Here is an 18,138-nt window from a genome sequence, read left to right on the forward strand (position 1 = left end):
GTAGGCTATGGAGAGTGACACAGGCCACCGCTCCATCATACTGGTGGAGGTATGAGGCGCAGGGTGATCGCTGAGCAAGTTGCTTGTAGTTGATGTTGTCCGATTCTGTGGTGGAGAGGACAGGGCTGGCGCCATGCAGCCGACCGTGAAGTACTCCCATTTGAAACCTTCTGAGTTACAGAAGGCCTTGTGTTCGGTGGACGTGTCTCTGTTGGCACCGTGTTCCATCTGTACTCCGTCCACCTGCACGATGGGTATCTTATCAGTGGGTCCTCCTCCGACTCTAATGTAGTTTACCTTCATGTCGATTGAGCTGTCCTGGAAACACGATTCGTTGGTGAAGGGTAGGTCCTTGTCACCAATGTCGTGCTGGGTGACCTGTTTCATGGTGAACTCGTAGCCTACCCCTGCTCTACCGGTCTCATTGGCCATGGTGTACACAGAGAACTCGGGGGTGATCTTGGTGTCCTCGCTGACGATCTGAGACCGTATTATGCCGTTGGAGCTTCTCTGGGAGATGACGCGGAACAGCGTGTCGCCCATGATCATGACTTCGGCCTTATCACTCCCCAGTATCCTCCGAGCGTTTTCCAGGGCGCAAACGAAAGAGTCGGGCTGTATGTTGACCATGCCGCACATGAGCTCCGCCATCACCAAGATAGAGTCCAATTTCTCAGCACGACCGGAGGTCTTTGTCCTTTGCGCGATTCTGTCTGTCAAGGTTGGTTGAGCAGAGCAATATCTGAGCACCTCAATGGTTCTAGTTAGCTCCCAGGAGGTGCTGACCCTGTCTAACTCTCTTCTGATCAGATCCATTGCCATCGACGGCACTGTAACGCTCAGGAGGCTTCCGAATTGCGTCGAATTACTCTCTAGTCTGCACTCCGTTGCTAATTGTGTCGTAGGTGCCCTGCTGAGCCTCGCGTTGGTCCGTGATCCTGTAGCGCCTGCAGAACCTCGTACCTGTGGGAACTACTTCGTCCGGTACCAGCATCTTGTATACAAAGCCAGCGAGTAGGCGACTCGTTTCTCTCTGTTGTCTGAACAGGGTAACTCCCATGTGAGCCTGAGATATCACAACGGTGGCATCAGCAGAGATGGAACTGTTGGTGGCCGAGGCTCTGATTATGTTATCCACCATGTACTCGGCGAATGTGTCGTTTGGCGAGACCAGGAAGGTTGGCGCTTTCACCAAACGCACAACGGTCGCCAGTGGTTTCAGCGTATAGCTGCTCGGGTCCATGGTTACCACACTCATGATGCAGGCAACCTCTTGGGGTTCTAGTCGATTGAATTAAATTATAAGGACTAACTGGCGACCTGGCTGTGTGCTTGCTATAGTAGAGATAGAGTTGATGTCAATAGCAACCTCTGAGACCGATAGAGTCCATTGTTAAGATGTTTATTTTGTTGGTTAGACGACAATGTCTCGAGTGTCCCACACGCCCTTGCGAAGCTTCTTGTAAGGACTCTTAACTAGAGTTCCGTGTGACGTGCCTGGGAGCTTACCGAGAGCTCTATACATCTCTTCGGTGCTGTCGTGGTACATTAGTAAACTCGAATCGTTACCGTGTCGTCTCAGAAGGTTTTCAGCAACAATCACGTCTGTGGTGACGTCGATGGCTTTGCGTTTCAGATTGGAGAGCTTAACCACACGTGCCTGGACCTTGGTATCACTGTCCTCGTCACTGTCGACATCGTCACTGTCTTCGCTGTCATCGTCCCGGTAGTAGTGGTAATAACCACCACCTGGGTTTAGGTTGCTCAGGGTTGTTAGCCTCTCAGCCTGTTGCTACACAGACAACATAAGGCTCTGAACAGCATACAGACCATGCTGGAGGCTCGGCTCATAAGCTGCGCACTTTGTAAGTATACGGGAAAGCACGTTGGTATCGTGAACCAGACATCAAACGCTTGATAGTCCAGACACCTTGGGCTATCCGATAGGACCGTGCAGGGAGATGACGAGAGCTACTACGAGCGGGTCCAGAGAGCATCTTTTCCGTTGCGAGAAGGAGCTTGCCGAAGCCGCTCTGGAAGACAGAGGGAGCTCCTACGTATTAGACATCTTCAGAAAACGTGAGTCATCGTGAAAGGGTTCAGTGTGACAATGTCGACTACGAGCGTTACGGGTTGATCCCTATCCATCGGGACGTCAACTCCTCGGCTTACGTAAGTAAGGGTTTGGAAGTAAGCATTTCAAGGTAATGCCTACACCTGTTGTGTTTGATGCAGTTGACAAATACAATTTGATTTCATTTCATTTTAACTATGCGTTTAATACACTTTATGTTGGTGTTTCTTTTATTTTGGCAGATACAGTACATGTACTGTATGTCTTTTTGATAGTTATTTTTGTAGAAACTATTGATCCTCTTTGGCTAAATTATGCTCTGTTGTATTTTAAACATTGAGAGCGGGCTCCTGTGGTTGGATTAAAAAAATAATAATAATTGTAAAAAGTATTTATTTTGTATTTGTTTTGCCCCTTGGGCCCCCTACGGGCTTGGTCCCAGCTCCTGAATCACACATTTTACTAGTCACATTTATTTATTATGCAGTTTATATATTTTAATTAATTAATTAATTAAACAAGTGGCCCCCCTACCTCCTCTCCTCCCCATCTGACAAATAACAAAGTGTCCGCAGCAGCAGGCCTCTACACTCATTGAGAGTGGGCTCCTGAATGCCCCTGTGGTTGGCGGTTGCAGTAAAAAATAAATATATACTACATACTGTATATTGTTTTATTTCTCCGGGGCCCAGGGGCAATAGCCCAGGTAAGCCAGCCCTTCCTATGTCAGAAAATAGCCAAGGCCTTTTCACCTTATTCCTATGCGTTTCTGGATCAATCAATACAATTTCTGAATCCTTAAAATGTACATTTTGGTGTCTTGAAGTTTCCTATGACCTATAGGCCGAGGGAAATGCATTCATTTTGCAATGTATTAGCCTATTTCTTAGGTCTATAGAATATTTACTACACAAGTGAAATATCAACATCAGTCATGTCGATTGTATAGGATTCCAGCGCCTTGACAGATGCACACACACCACTGTGGTGACACGTCCCCTATATGACTATCTCTGTCCCCACGTTGTGATTGCCCCTCCCCCACTCCACTTTACCGCGCAGAGCCAGAGAGGGAAAATCACTTTCATCTGGAGAAGCTCGTCCGTTAACACGGGGCGGCCCATCTGCAGGTCCCCGCTGTTCCTAAAAGAAAGGTGAGTGTTGATAAAACATTTACTGGAGACAGGAGATCAAGTTGAGACATAGGATGGTTTAATTAAGGCAATTTATTCAAGGTAAAGATATCTGGCAATTCGTGCAGCACGGCCCCTTTCTGTCTGACTCATAAGGAATCGTCGGAAGAGTGGGGGCTAAACGTATTGTACAGATTTATATATGCATTGAATGAAGTAGGTTGATCTGGTAGTCTGGCCTTCTGATTGGTCGATCTGGGTCGTGGGTAGTCCTGTTCAGGCCTGGTGTCGACGTTCCATTGGTTCTTAACATAGTTCTTTGTCTTGAGTTCCAACCTTGAATATAGTGTGTGTGGGTCTGTGGTTGTCATGGGGGAGGGGAGTTGTGTGTGGGTCTGTGGATATTATAAGGGTACGAAGTGTGGGGGTATAGAGGGGGATGGGTGCATGTTGTGTCAAGTATAGCTAGTGTTGAGAAGTTGTTAAAACAAGTTACCAATATCTAATACAATTTCTTACATGAGCAATATCATATTTTCAACAATTGAAATGATATGGAAAGTTATTTTCATGCTGTAGTACAATTCCACCACCATAAATCGTTGTATTGGTTTATGAACTATGTTAGCCTAGTTAGCTTGTTTGTTGCTAGTGCTAATGTTCGCTCACTATCTAGCTAATGCACTAATGAGACAATTTTGTTGACATTTGGGCGGGTAGCTTGATTAGTTAACATAACTGTTGATAAAGAGACTGATATTTTATGGCTATTTCAGTCAATTCTATCAGTGTGGTTATAAGTAACATGCATAGACAGCTAAATGGGACACGTGATCCCCATAGATGAACTTGAGTAGGTAGCAGTTTGATAACATTAGATGGTGTTAGTTTAGCGAGCTAAAGTTGGCTGGCTGGAAACCAGGTGTTGTGCACCCCACCTTGCATCTCATAGCAGAGTGGAAGAGGGAAAGTCACAGATGGAATTTTTTACTGCTTCTAACGTGCTTGTTTTGTAGTCATCTAACAAACATACATTATGTCTCTTATAAATTGTAGGTTAAGCCATGAATGTTGATTGTCTGACAGCCTTGGTATAGTTAAGCAGTAAAGCACAAGGAAAGGTTGAGGACTGTTCTTACGTAAGAGGCAACGCGGAGTGCCTGCCTGGTTACAGCCCTTAACCTTGGTATATTGGCCATATACCACAAACCCCCGAGGTGCCTTATTTCTTAAATATACCACAGTTTCAGCCAATCAACATCCAGGACCCAAACTACCCAGTTTATAATGTCTGCTTTATTCCACAGATTAAGGATTTGAGTTGGCCTGACGGAGAGATCTTCCAGGCGACTCCGGCCCATGGAGGAGGCAGAGCATCACATCAGATCAAACATTGATAAACCAGTACTTTACCAGCGTTTTATCAATATCTTTAAAGGTAAGGTGAAGATTGAATATCTTTCTGACAGTCCTAAATATGACAGCTATGAATTAGATGAATCAGATGTACATTTTAGAGGTTAGTGGGAAACAGTGAATTGGGATATATGGGCACAGTCACCCAGGAAAAAAGGTTTAAAGGAATAGCCATGTCTTTGTATTATGGTCATAGGATTCTTAAAGGTCCACTACAGTCACACGATGCTCCATCTGAAATCTCCTTCCACCTGAAAAGGCCCACCTTGAAAACCAATCATTGGTTTAGAAGACAAAGTAAGAGTGACAACTGAATCTAGCCTCTTGAAAGACAGAGCAGCGCATCCCCCTCCCTAAACCCCCTGCTGCACACCTGAACCTCATTTTGATTGGCAGTGATATGTGTGAGATCACTTTTAGACCGTGTGAGGTCATTTTATGAGAACAGTTGTTTTTGGAGAAGCTTGGCAAGTTGAATGGGGTGATCATGTGACCGGAGTGGACCTCCAGACAGTGATTATTCTCTGTAATAATTGACAAGCACAATGCAATATCTCCTAATGTTTGTATTTTGTGTCTGCTAAGGACGGGGAGTTTTTGCGGGGAGTTTTTGCCACTGAATTCATATCCAAAGGAGACTTTGTTGTGGAGTACCGAGGTGAACTGCTTACACAACAGGAGGGCGAGGTCCGAGCTGATCAGTACAATGATTCTGCAAAGGTGTTTCTTTTCGATTTCCAATGGAAAGGAAGAACATGGTGGTAAGTAGGATTGATGAGAACAAAATAAACATATTAATGCCTTTTGAGATCTAAAAAAAGCAACAACATTAAAATGGAGACAGACATTTAAATGGTTGGTGGCACAATATGCACTGTAGGCCTATCTGAGGCCCAGATACTAATTTGACCGTGTCCCTGACCTAAACAGTAAGGAACAATATTAGTCTTCAAACCAACTGGTTCGCTATCAGAGCATCTGCACTCCTTTGTTAAACAACAGTTAGGGACTTTTCTGCCCCTTTTCTGAAATAGAAACCCTGTGCTGCAATATCTTCATTAAACTGTGACATGTTATGTTTCTATGCAGCATTGATGCATCTGAAGAAGACTCCTCCCTTGGGAGACTCGTTAATGATGATCACTAAAGACTCAATCTCAAAATGAAGGCCATACAAGCAAACGATGAGCCACACTTGTGCCTCTTCGCGACTCGAGATATTGCAGCTGGCGAAGAGTTGACTTATAGTTACGGTGATTCAGACTGGCCATGGAGAACACAGGTGAGGAACCTTTTTTTTTTAAAGATGCTAGATGAAATTACCACCCATCTTGGAAGAGCTGGGATGATGAGCAATTCACTACCCTGTCATGCAATATGTTGTAATGCAGACAGTGTCTCTTAACTACTAAGATGTAATTGATGTCTAATTGTTGTCTTGGTTCACTTAATTCAGGTCATCAAAACTGAATTGTCGTCCAGCCCAAAACCTGGTAAGAACTTTACTAAAGTCATAGATCAATATGAGTTAATTTTTTTCTATTATCACATTTACTATTTCACTTTCACAAATACACATTTATAGTCTAACATCAATTGCACTGGAATGCAGTGCACTTGTTACATACATCAAGAGACTAAATATACAATACATTCAAATATATGAAATAAAAACCTTATCAATAAGAACTCAGTAGTTAGGCTCTTGTGGGCTCATTTAGTAGCCCAACTCATGAGGGATTTGCTCTTCTCCTGAAAAGTTCAGTCCTGCATCTGACCAGAATAGGATGTTCAAAACTAAACGCTACACCGATGCCATTTCCTGTGTGCTTTCTTATACAGTAGGTCCCCAGATGTATACAATGCATTAGATCACATTTTTTGATTTGAGGGGATTTTTTTCAGTGTTTTAAAAATGTTGATTATGTTTCAGCATCCAGGGGTTTGTCAGTTTCTACAAAAACAGTCTCTTAGTGCATAGATGTCTGTGACTATTTTGCCTGTTGGTCACAGGCTGGGAGCAGAACAGGGGTTTGTCAGTTTCTACTAAAACAGTCTCTTAGTGCAGAGATGTCTGTGACTATTTTGCCTGTTGGTCACAGGCTGGGAGCAGAACAGGGGCTGTGGCAGAGCAGAGCACTTAGGGGGTACTGTCACGTTCTGACCCTAGTTATTGTGTTAATCCTTTGTTTTGTTGGTCAGGACGTGAGCTGGGTGGGCATTTCTATGTGTTGTGTTTCTATGTTGGGTTTATGGGTTGCCTGGTATGGCTCTCAGAGGCAGGTGTTTGGCGTTTCCTCTGATTGAGAGTCATATTAAGGTAGGTTGTTCTCACTGTTTGTTTGTGGGTGATTGTCTTCCGTGTCTGTATGTATGTTAGTACCACACGGGACTGTAGCGTTGGTTTGTAGTCTGTACCTGTTTCGTGCGTTCTTCGTGTATTTGTAAGTTCTCATGTTTTAGGTCAGTCTACGTCGTTTTGTTGTTTTGTAATTTTCCAAGTGTTTTTCGTGTTCGTCTTCGTCTGTAAATAAATTCATTATGTCTACATACCTTGCTGCGCAATGGTCTTCCGATCCCTCTCTCCTCTCCTCGTCCGAGGAGGAGGAAGAGTACGACAATCGTTACAGTGAAGTCCCTTGCTCAAAGGCAAAACAGCAGTAGGTAGTACACAGGGATATTGAAGCCGGTAACCCACCGGGCTTCAATATAACCGTATACTACCTACTGCCGTTGTGCCCATCAGCAAGGCACTTTACAACACACACATCACAGGCTGATAGCAGGACAGGGTCTCCAAAAAATGATTGTTCTATGTAATAATTGACTAGCACAATACAATAACTCCTAATGTTTGTATTTTTGTGTCTGCTAAGGACGACAAGTTGATTTACGGGGGGAGGTCGGGTAATGTAATTATGTGCCCGAGCACAAAACAACATATATGTAATTTTTGTCCTGTCTAAATCTGCCATGTCGGTCATCTTTAATTCCAACCAGAATAACCTCATGTTTTTTGGTCTCCTGAAAGTACTAGTCCCGTGCGAATCAACATCAAGTTTTATTTGTCACATGCGCCGAATAAAACAGGTGCTGACTTACAAGCCCTTAACCAACAATGCAGTTCAAGAAATAGAGTTAAGAAAATATATACTAAATAAAATAAGTCAGCTTTTGCAGACACGTCTCGCCCCGCATCAGTATAGAAAGGGTCTCTAGCAAACTGCATCAGTATAGAAAGGGTCTCTAACAAACTGCATCAGTATAGAAAGGGTCCCTAACAAACTGCATCAGTATAGAAAGGGTCCCTAACAAACTGCATCAGTATAGAAAGGGTCCCTAGCAAACTGCATCAGTATAGAAAGGGTCCCTAACAAACTGCATCAGTATAGAAAGGGTCCCTAACAAACTGCATCAGTATAGAAAGGGTCTCTAACAAACTGCATCAGTATAGAAAGGGTCTCTAACAAACTGCATCAGTATAGAAAGGGTCCCTAACAAACTGCATCAGTATAGAAAGGGTCCCTAACAAACTGCATCAGTATAGAAAGGGTCCCTAACAAACTGCATCAGTATAGAAAGGGTCTCTAACAAACTGCATCAGTATAGAAAGGGTCCCTAACAAACTGCATCAGTATAGAAAGGGTCCCTAGCAAACTGCATCAGTATAGAAAGGGTCCCTAACAAACTGCATCAGTATAGAAAGGGTCCCTAACAAACTGCATCAGTATAGAAAGGTTCCCTAACAAACTGCATCAGTATAGAAAGGGTCCCTAGAAAACTGCATCACCTTTGTGGGGAGACTAAAATCATCAAATCTTGTTGCAAAGTTACAATGTGTATATCATTGACCGCTAGCCAGAAATAGCTACTTTTTTCTTCCTTCCTCGTTATGCAGACATAAGCACACCTGGCACCATCGAGGTGCAGCTGTTTACTTTCTACACGGGTTGTTATTTTTCAGTTTCGTCCTAAGAACAGATTGTTGTGGTAAAATAAAAAGGGATAAAAATTTTTGGTGCCATTTAGGTGAAATTGATCTCCAAGCTTCACTCCAGTCAAAACGGGCTTTGCGAGTGTTTGATTCCATTCATTTGCTGTGGGCTGGCGCTAGTGCTCCAGCTTATTTGTATTTAAAACAACTTTTTAAACTTTTATTTAACTTGTCAAGTCAGTTAAGAACAAATTCTTATTTTCAATGACAGCCTAGGAACAGTGGGTTAATTGCCTTGTTCAGGGGGCAGAATGACAGATTTTTACCTTGTCAGCTCGGGGATTCAATCTTGCAACCTTTCGGTTACTAGTCCAACACTCTAACCACTAGGCTACCTGCCTCCCCAGCTTAGCCAACGTTTGCTTGCCATTTTTCTTCCTTGACCTTTTCCATTGTCCAGCCCAGCCTTCTATAGTTACCCACTGTATTGTCCAGCCCAGCCTTCTATAGCTACCCACTGTATTGTCCAGCCAGCCTTCTATAGTTACCCACTATATTGTCCAGCCAGCCTTCTATAGTTACCCACTGTATTGTCCAGCCAGCCTTCTATAGTTACCCACTGTATTGTCCAGCCAGCCTTCTATAGTTACCCACTGTATTGTCCAGCCCAGCCTTCTATAGTTACCCACTGTATTGTCCAGCCCAGCCTTCTATAGTTCCCCACTGTATTGTCCAGCCAGCCTTCTATAGCTACCCACTGTATTGTCCAGACAGCCTTCTATAGTTACCCACTGTATTGTCCAGCCAGCCTTCTATAGTTACCCACTGTATTGTCCAGCCAGCCTTCTATAGTTACCCACTGTATTGTCCAGACAGCCTTCTATAGTTACCCACTGTATTGTCCAGCCAGCCTTCTATAGTTACCCACTGTATTGTCCAGCCCAGCCTTCTATAGTTACCCACTGTATTGTCCAGCCAGCCTTCTATAGTTACCCACTGTATTGTCCAGCCAGCCTTCTATAGTTACCCACTGTATTGTCCAGCCCAGCCTTCTATAGTTACCCACTGTATTGTCCAGCCAGCCTTCTATAGTTACCCACTGTATTGTCCAGCCAGCCTTCTATAGTTACCCACTGTATTGTCCAGCCCAGCCTTCTATAGTTACCCACTGTATTGTCCAGCCCAGCCTTCTATAGTTACCCACTGTATTGTCCAGCCCAGCCTTCTATAGCTACCCACTGTATTGTCCAGCCCAGCCTTCTATAGTTACCCACTGTATTGTCCAGCCAGCCTTCTATAGTTACCCACTGTATTGTCCAGCCAGCCTTCTATAGTTACCCACTGTATTGTCCAGCCCAGCCTTCTATAGTTACCCACTGTATTGTCCAGCCAGCCTTCTATAGTTCCCCACTGTAGGGAAAAGGTTTTGGGGGGACTCATATCAGAGGAAAAAAGAAAAGAAGTCAATCATGTCAATAACTGTTTTATCCCTCCTCTGTAGTCCCAAATTAAGTCCAAGTGATTGATGCCACTCAATAAACAAACCTCAGCTACAAACTCCTCATCAAGCATTTACACTAGTATGTGTTGGGTTTGTTGTGGCGGCAATTGCAGAGAAAGGCAATTATCTCCTCCCTAAACTCTCATACTCTCTTGAGAGCATTAGGCCTACCCTTACTTAGCTACCTAACATCATGATGTAGAAGTAGATCATGATGCTCAGCAGACTACGAAACGAGCCATGTTGAAGGATAAATGTTGATCGGATAAAGTTTATGATAGTCAAAGCTGAGTCCATTGTTTTTTAAGTCACAGCTGAGTTTAGCCAAAGCATGTTCAGGCAGTGTGGTCTATCTGCGGCGAAAGAGCCAATAGGCGGGCAGACAGACCCTTGTACCCCTGTTAGCAGCTCCGATTGGCAGTAACTGGTATGTTACTGATATTGATTGAGAGCACTTAATGGGCAGGGCTATAAGAAAAGAGATTCTCCCATTGGATAATATTGAGCAAGGGCTCATTTTGTTACTAAATATCAGATTTATTTCTGCTGGGATTAAAAAAAAAATTAAAAAAATTAAATTAAGCAAAATGATCTTTCAAAAAATGTATAAAACAACATCTCATGGCACATTAGGGACTGTGAAATGGCAGACACAGTCTGTGACACTAACACACACAATCTACACCCACATTATTCTTTAGTTGTATTGTTTGTGTAAGTCATTGTATTCTAATGCTGATTGTAACACCCACATTATTCTTTAGTTGTATTGTTTGTGTAAGTCATTGTATTCTAATGCTGATTGTAACACCCACATTATTCTTTAGTTGTATTGTTTGTGTAAGTCATTGTATTCTAATGCTGATTGTAACCCTAAACCCCCTAGAAACAGCCATATTCCTTGTCTGGACCTGCAGATGTCTGCGCGATGAGACAAGGATATCCCTACCGGCCAAACCCTCCATAACCCACGGACATTTTAACTACCAACGTGGGCAGGTCTCATTTCCAACAATAGCAATGCAGGCATTGTGACGTAGAACCATGGGCTGGGAATAGAACGTTCAGAAAGTGATGAGGCTCCTGGGTCTGAGTCTCATCAGTCTGGCTCCTTGGTCTGAGTCTTATCAGAGTCTGGCTCCTTGGTCTGAGTCTCATCAGAGTCTGGCTCCTTGGTCTGAGTCTCATCAGAGTCTGGCTCCTTGGTCTGAGTCTCATCAGAGTCTGGCTCCTTGGTCTGAGTCTCATCAGAGTCTGGCTCCTTGGTCTGAGTCTCATCAGAGTCTGGCTCCTTGGTCTGAGTCTCATCAGAGTCTGGCTCCTTGGTCTGAGTCTCATCAGAGTCTGGCTCCTTGGTCTGAGTCTCATCAGAGTCTGGCTCCTTGGTCTGAGTCTCATCAGAGTCTGGCTCCTTGGTCTGAGTCTCATCAGAGTCTGGCTCCTTGGTCTGAGTCTCATCAGTCTGGCTCCTTGGTCTGAGTCTCATCAGTCTGGCTCCTTGGTCTGAGTCTCATCAGAGTCTGGCTCCTTGGTCTGAGTCTCATCAGAGTCTGGCTCCTTGGTCTGAGTCTCATCAGAGTCTGGCTCCTTGGTCTGAGTCTCATCAGAGTCTGGCTCCTTGGTCTGAGTCTCATCAGTCTGGCTCCTTGGTCTGAGTCTCATCAGTCTGGCTCCTTGGTCTGAGTCTCATCAGTCTGGCTCCTTGGTCTGAGTCTCATCAGAGTATGGCTCCTCGGTCTGAGTCTCATCAGTCTGGCTCCTTGGTCTGAGTCTCATCAGTCTGGCTCCTTGGTCTGTGTCTCAGCAGATTCTGGGGTCTGAGTCTCTGCAGACACAGTCTCAGCAGACACTACATCATTGGCCTGAGTCTCATCAGAGTCTGGGGTCTGAGTCTCTGCAGACACAGTCTCAGCAGACACTACATAATTGGCCTGAGTCTCATCAGAGTCTGGCTCCTTGGTCTCAGTCTCATCAGAGTCTGGCTCCTTGGTCTGAGTCTCATCAGTTTGGCTCCTTGGTCTGAGTCTCATCAGAGTCTGGCTCCTTGGTCTGAGTCTCATCAGAGTCTGGCTCCTCGGTCTGTCTCTCAGCAGATTCTGGGGTCTGAGTCTCTGCAGACACAGTCTCAGCAGACACTACATCATTGGCCTGAGTCTCATCAGAGTCTGGCTCCTGGGTCTGCGTCTCATCAGAGGTCGCCCCGGCTGGGGCCGACACAGGCTCTGTGTCATCTGTGGTGGGGGAATTAGGCACAGTGCATACCGTCCCAGAACAGGCAGCATCCTCTGTATACTGATACTCTGGCAGATACACATGGTTCAGTATCAGGGTCTTGTTGGACTCCAGCCACTCTGGTACTTTTTTGTTTGATAGGTACACTATGTTTGACTGGAGAGGATACCCTTTCCGCGACATGTTTGGGTACAGAATTGTGACAGTCCTCCTTGTCATCATCGCTAGTGTGAACAGAGTCACTGGAGGAACTTGTGTTGCTTTCATCTCCGCTATCATCTGCACCTGGTTCTCTAGGTAGGTTAGCCTCCTCATTGGTATCTGTGACATGGTGTAGAACCGCTGATGTGCTATTGTCTACTTCTTCACTGTTGTTTGGTCTCCTGTTGAACATCCAGGTCCTCTTTCTGTAACTCCCCTTAAGGCTGGACTGAGAACCAGGTTGATTGTAGGACATGTCGACCGCTCTATTCTTAATATTGTCCAGATCCCCACGTTTTTGATGTGGGCCAGTGGGCGATCTATGTGATCTAGGTATGCTGCGGCTTTGTGAAGCAAACCTGTTTTCATATCTGCCAATCTTTGCTGATGTGACGCTGCTACCAAGACCACCATTGCGGCCGCTGCTACAGGAGACTTCGGGACACAACCTTTGAGCATTAAGGCCTGTATTGGGTTCTTTGCTTCGCCTACATTGTCTCTCACCAGTCTTGCGTTGTGTTTTGGCAGGTTGTCCTTCACAGGGATCCATTCCAGAGGTATACAGCGTTTCACCTTTGCTGTGGTAGGAGCATGACAAACGTTTTGTGGCCGTTTGTTGTACCGAGTTGGCGGTCCATCGTAACCCTTGGTCTTCGGTGACAGTCCTATGTCATGACTAACTTGTTGTAACCTGTTTTTGTCAGACCTACGTCTTAAGTCAAAGGGTTGGGGGTGTCTAGGGTACACAGGTACATTGTGTGGAACCAGAAGGTCGTGTTGATATGTGTTGTGGTCCTCTGTGTCATACAGCCTGTCATTAGAGGCTCTTTCATGCCACCTTCTCTGCTGTATGTTGCACAAGGGAGAGGGTGTAGATTCCCTCAACTGTGTATATTCCTCAACTCTTAGGCCCATATTGGGATGCTGGTAGTACCATTCGCCTCTGTTATTGTATGTTGAATAAACGTCATGTGACATTCTATCTTTTCTTTCTAATTCTTGTTGTTTTGTAAAGTACTTCACACCATGTCCATGGTTCAGCTGCAAATATACACTGAATGTTCCACTGTCTGTGTAACTAATCTTATATATGTAGCTGAGGCTCCTCCTAAAAGCTTCAAGGCCGTTTGAAGTAATCACCACAATGTGTCATCAGGTAGACTATATGTATCTTTCCTGTTTCACTGCTTAGGTGTCAACCTGAGGTGACCTAGTTTCAATGTCTCACTGTGGGTTGTGTATCCAACCACTGCTGTTTCTACGGGCTTCCGATACGTCCAACCACTACTGTTTCTACGGGCTTCCGATACGTCCAAACACTGCTGTTTCTACGGGCTTCCGATACGTCCAACCACTGCTGTTTCTACGGGCTTCCGATACGTCCAACCACTGCTGTTTCTACAGGCTTCCGATACGTCCAACCACTGCTGTTTCTACAGGCTTCTGATACGTCCAACCACTGCTGTTTCTACGGGCTTCCGATACGTCCAACCACTGCTGTTTCTACGGGCTTCCGATACGTCCAATCACTGCTGAATTGTCCATTCCGATGTTATGCACATAACCTCGAATCGTCCAATAACTCCTGAGTCGCCCAACCGCTGTTCATCTAACATTGCTCATACAATCCAAACAGAGCTGACACCTCCGGCCGCAGCTGGGTCTTCCACCCGCTGTTCATCTAACATTGCTCATACAATCCAAACAGAGCTGACACCTCTGGCCGCAGCTGGGTCTTCCACCCGCTGTTCATCTAACATTGCTCATACAATCCAAACAGAGCTGACACCTCTGGCCGCAGCTGGGTCTTCCACCCGCTGTTCATCTAACATTGCTCATACAATCCAAACAGAGCTGACACCTCCGGCCGCAGCTGGGTCTTCCAACCGCTGTTATGCAGATGAAACTCACACTTTCCAAGTACAGATGACTCACCCAACTAATGTTATCTCCATGGGGCTCCAACACCCAGAGCAAGGTAGATCGTCCAACCACTGTTATGTATATGGGGCTCCAACACCCAGAGCAAGGTAGATCGTCCAACCACTGTTATGTATATGGGGCTCCAACACCAAGGTAGATCGTCCAACCACTGTTATGTATATGGGGCTCCAACACCAAGGTAGATCGTCCAACCACTGTTATGTATATGGGGCTCCAACACCAAGGTAGATCGTCCAACCACTGTTATGTATATGGGGCTCCAACACCAAGGTAGATCGTCCAACCACTGTTATGTATATGGGGCTCCAACACCAAGGTAGATCGTCCAACCACTGTTATGTATATGGGGCTCCAACACCAAGGTAGATCGTCCAACCACTGTTATGTATATGGGGCTCGGAACATCCAGCGCCGGGGGGGGGTTTCAGCTGTTATGTCAATGAAGCTCAGACTGTCCAAGTGTGAATGATTCACCCAGCTACTGCTATCTCCATGGTGAGCAAACATCCACACCAGATAGGTCATTCTATTAGCTATGTCAACTACAGAATAACAAGCTTCTCTGTTTGGGAGTCTAAGGTGGGAGCTGTTAGTAGCTGATTGACTTTGGACCTGTTGCCGTGCCACCCAAACACGATCTGGTGTAAACAAGGTAACCTTATCTATAAGGCATGTTTGTTCATCCAGCACATTTTCACTGTGAACAGATACATTGAAGGCGACCTGCATGGGAACATTAGAAAGTGTCTACCGGTTACACATTTAAATGATGCTGAGTGATAATGATGACTCTACAAATAAATGGTCACAGGTCTATTAAAACAGTATCAAGATATCAGGTAAGTGTAGCAATTACACCATAATCCTACTACTGTCACTGAGTAACTGAAACAACCAGGAATAACACCATAATCCTACTACTGCCACTGAGTAACTGAAACAACCAGGAATAACACCATAATCCTACTACTGCCACTGAGTAACTGAAACAACCAGGAATAACACCATAATCCTACTACTGCCACTGAGTAACTGAAACATCCAGGAATAACACCATAATCCTACTACTGCCACTGAGTAACTGAAACAACCAGGAATAACACCATAATCCTACTACTGCCACTGAGTAACTGAAACAACCAGGAATAACATCATAATCCTACTACTGCCACTGAGTAACTGAAACAACCAGGAATAACTGTCACGTTCCTGACCTATTTATGTTAGTTTTTGTGTGTTAGTTGGTCAGGACGTGAGGTTGGGTGGGCATTCTATGTTATCTGTTTCTATGTTGGTTTCGGTTTGCCTGGTATGGCTCTTGATTAGAGGCAGGTGGTTTGCGTTTGCCTCTAATTAAGAGTCATATTTAGGTAGGGCATTCTCACTGTTTGTTGGTGGGTGATTGTCTCCTGTGATGTCTTCGTCGTTGTCGATGTGTTTTTTCACATATGGGACTGTTTGGCTGTTCGTGCGTTTTGATGTACGTTCCTGTTCGTGAGTTTACGTTTGTCTATGTGAGTTTATGTTCAGGTTCCGTTGTACGTCGTTTTGTTATTTTGTAGTTTTGAAAGTGTTTTGTTTTGTTACGTGACCATCGTATTTATAATAAAGATGGCATATTTCCCTGACTCCGCATTTTGGTCTGAAGATCCTTCTCTCCTCACCTCATCTGAGGATGAGGAAAGCGACAGCTATTACAGAATCACCCACCAAGCTAAGACCAAGCGGCAAGGGAAAACGAAACGGAGTAAGGGACAGGAGAGAAAGGATTTCTGGACATGGGAGCAAATAATGAATGGAGAAGGTCCCTGGGCTAAGGCAGGAGAAAATCGCCGTCCCAAAGCTGAGCTGGAGGCACGGAGGAGAGCAGAGGCTACCGAGGAGAGGAACCGGAGCTATGAGGGAACGCGTCTGGCACGGAAGCCAAAAAAGCCCGTGAGTAATTCCCAAAAATTTCTTGGGGGGGGGCTAGGAGATAGTGGGCCAAGGGCAGGTAGGAGACCTGCGCCCACTTCCCAGGCTTACCGTGGAGAGCGGGAGTACGGGCAGGCGCCGTGTTACGCAGTAGAGCGCACGGTGTCTCCTGTACGAGTGCATAGCCCAGTGCGGGTTATTCCACCTCCCCGCACTGGTAGGGCTAGATTGGGTATTGAGCCAGGTGTCATGAGGCCGGCTCAACGCGTCTGGTCTCCAGTGCGTCTCCTCGGGCCGGCATACATGGCACCTGCCTTACGCATGGTTTCCCCGGTTCGCCTACATAGCCCGGTGCGGGTTATTCCACCTCCCCGCATTGGTCGGGCAACCGGGAGTATTCAACCAGGTAAGGTTGGGCAAGCTCAATGCTCAAGAGTGCCAGTACGCCTCCACGGTCCGGTATTTCCGGCACCACCTCCCCGCCCCAGCCTAGTACCTACAGTGTATACACTACGCACTAGGCTACCAGTGCGTATCCTGAGCCTTGTTCCTCCTCCACGCACTCTCCCTGTAGTGCGTGTATCTAGCCCGGTGCCTCCAGTTCCGGCCCCACGCACTAAGCTACCAGTGCGTCTCCAGAGCCCTGAACCCACTGTATCTTCTCCCCCTACTAATCCTGATGTGCTTGTCCTCAGCCCGGTGTCACCAGTGCCGGTACCACGCATCAGGGATAGAGTAGGCTTTGAGAATACAGTGTGCCCTGTCCCTGCTCCCCGCACTAGTAGGAAGGTGCTTGTCATTAGCACGGTGCCTCCAGTTCCGGCACCACGCACCAGGTCTACAGTGCGCCATATCCGGCCAGAGCCATCCGTCTCCCCAGCGCCATCTGAGCCATCCGTCTCCCCAGCGCCATCTGAGCCATCCGTCTCCCCAGCGCCATCTGAGCCATCCGTCTCCCCAGCGCCATCTGAGCCATCCGTCTCCCCAGCGCCATCTGAGCCATCCGTCTCCCCAGCGCCGTCTGAGCCATCCGTCTGCCAGGAGCCTGCAAAGCCGCCCGTCTGCCATGAGCCTGCAAAGCCGCCCGTCTGCCATGAGCCTACAGAGCCGTCAGCCAGACAGGAGCCGCTAGAGCCGTCAGCCAGACAGGAGCCGCTAGAGCCGTCAGCCAGACAGGATCTGCCAGAGCCGCCAACCAGACAGGATCTGCCAGAGCCGCCAACCAGACAGGATCTGCCAGAGCCGCCAACCAGACAGGATCTGCCAGAGCCGCCAACCAGACAGGATCTGCCAGAGCCGCCAACCAGACAGGATCTGCCAGAGCCGCCAGCGAGCCATGAGCAGCCAGAGCCGTCAGAGCGCCATGAGCAGCCAGAGCCGTCAGAGCGCCATGAGCAGCCAGAGCCGTCAGAGCGCCATGAGCGTCGAGAGCCGTCAGCCTGCCATGAGCGTCGAGAGCCGTCAGCCTGCCATGAGCGTCGAGAGCCGTCAGCCTGCCATGAGCGTCGAGAGCCGTCAGCCTGCCATGAGCGTCGAGAGCCGTCAGCCAGCCATGAGCATCGAGAGTCGTCAGTCAGCCATGAGCTGCTCTTCAGCCTGAAAAGGCTAGATACCCAGAACTGCCCATCAGTCCAGAGCTGTCTCTCTGTCCGGAGCTGCCTTTCAGTCCGGAGTTGCCCCTCTATCCTGATCTCCCTCTCTATCTTTATCTACCTCTATAGTCTTATCTATCCCTCTGTCTTGGTTTATCTCTCTGTCCCGGTATGGTCATTATTAGATATGTTATTAG

At 46.5% G+C, this 18,138-nt stretch overlaps 2 long non-coding RNA genes across 2 annotated transcripts; both read left to right on the forward strand.

Moving 5' to 3' along the window:
- Positions 1–1,563: 1,563 nt before the first annotated feature.
- On the forward strand, positions 1,564–4,640 carry LOC129868575 (uncharacterized). The gene is made up of 3 exons (XR_008761776.1): positions 1,564–2,172; positions 3,137–3,228; positions 4,515–4,640. It is a non-coding gene; the product is annotated as an uncharacterized LOC129868575 (long non-coding RNA).
- A 589-nt stretch (positions 4,641–5,229) lies between these two features.
- On the forward strand, positions 5,230–6,231 carry LOC129868565 (uncharacterized). Its single transcript, XR_008761774.1, has 3 exons — positions 5,230–5,384; positions 5,713–5,905; positions 6,080–6,231. It is a non-coding gene; the product is annotated as an uncharacterized LOC129868565 (long non-coding RNA).
- Positions 6,232–18,138: the final 11,907 nt, after the last annotated feature.

Source organism: Salvelinus fontinalis, chromosome 2, assembly GCF_029448725.1.
Source record: "Salvelinus fontinalis isolate EN_2023a chromosome 2, ASM2944872v1, whole genome shotgun sequence".
Lineage (NCBI taxonomy): Eukaryota > Metazoa > Chordata > Actinopteri > Salmoniformes > Salmonidae > Salvelinus > Salvelinus fontinalis.